Source organism: Neofelis nebulosa, chromosome 12 (genome assembly GCF_028018385.1).
Source record: "Neofelis nebulosa isolate mNeoNeb1 chromosome 12, mNeoNeb1.pri, whole genome shotgun sequence".
Classification (NCBI taxonomy): Eukaryota; Metazoa; Chordata; class Mammalia; order Carnivora; family Felidae; genus Neofelis; species Neofelis nebulosa.
In genome coordinates, this window is record NC_080793.1 from 15,288,304 (window position 1) to 15,289,349 (window position 1,046).

The 1,046-nt window shown below is 40.8% G+C and overlaps 1 pseudogene; it reads left to right on the forward strand.

Moving 5' to 3' along the window:
- The first annotated feature begins 354 nt into the window (after positions 1–354).
- LOC131492302 (U4 spliceosomal RNA) lies at positions 355–518 on the forward strand (annotated as a pseudogene).
- Positions 519–1,046: the final 528 nt, after the last annotated feature.

Below are 1,046 nucleotides of genomic sequence, written 5' to 3' on the forward strand. Positions count from 1 at the left end.
GGTAGCAGAACAGTGTGGACTCCTTATGTTAAAAAAAAACAAAACCCCAAATGCAACTTGGTTATTCAAATGCAACCTGATTAACAAGCAAAGAGAAGCAGAGCAATGTAGATACTGTTTACAAATGAGCAATTATAAGACTTGTGTAAAAGGTTCATTTTCCTGGAAACGATTGGAAATTCCACTAAAAGCTACTGTCATTTTTCCTCAGCTGGACCGCGATCTATGTGTGCGAGAGAGCTTTTTCTTCAAAGGATTAACACAAGAGGGCAAGCCCTTGGTGACTGGGCTCCTGGATTCTGGTTCCTCTTCTATGGGCCCGATGAACTTTTCATTTTTAATTTGTATCTTTGAAGCTTTGCGCGGTGGCAGTATCGTGGCCAATGAGGTTTATCCGAGGCGCGATTATTGCTAATTGAAAACTTTAATTTGTATCTTTGGTGTGTTTGTAAATATGTTCTTCTTTTTTTTTTTTTTTATGATTCCAGAAGCGATAGACAGATGCTGTTGATAAAAAAAAAAAAAGCTATGTGAAAATCCATCGGGTCAAACTAACCTAAACAGGCGATGCGGTTTAATAAAAGGAGTTCAAGCTTTGGAACGGGTCAGGCATGGGTCCGACTTGTGGTTCTGCTGCTTAACTGATCTGTGAAATGGGGATGTGGTTCGGGGAGGAAGAAATGAGACAGTGTTTATCATGTGCTGGCATATGGCATAAAGTTCACACAGTAGTGATCAACCTACGGTAGTTAATAGTTAACACTACGTCCTTCCTTTCTCTCCTTCTAAAAATCGCTTCTTGTAATTCTTTACTGGCTTTATGAACTCTGACAAACGCTGGCAAACAAGGCCTTTCAGAATTTGGCCCTAACACACCTGTTTGGCATTTTATTGGTCTAGAAAGCTAACTCCTCTTGAAATGACCCCAACATTTCCGAGGCTTAGTACTGAATGGAAGATTACGTCTTGCTCATGGCACAGTTCATTATGGGATTGGGAAGGGGTTGCTCTGTTCCCCATAGTCATTTGGGGACCCAGATTCTTTC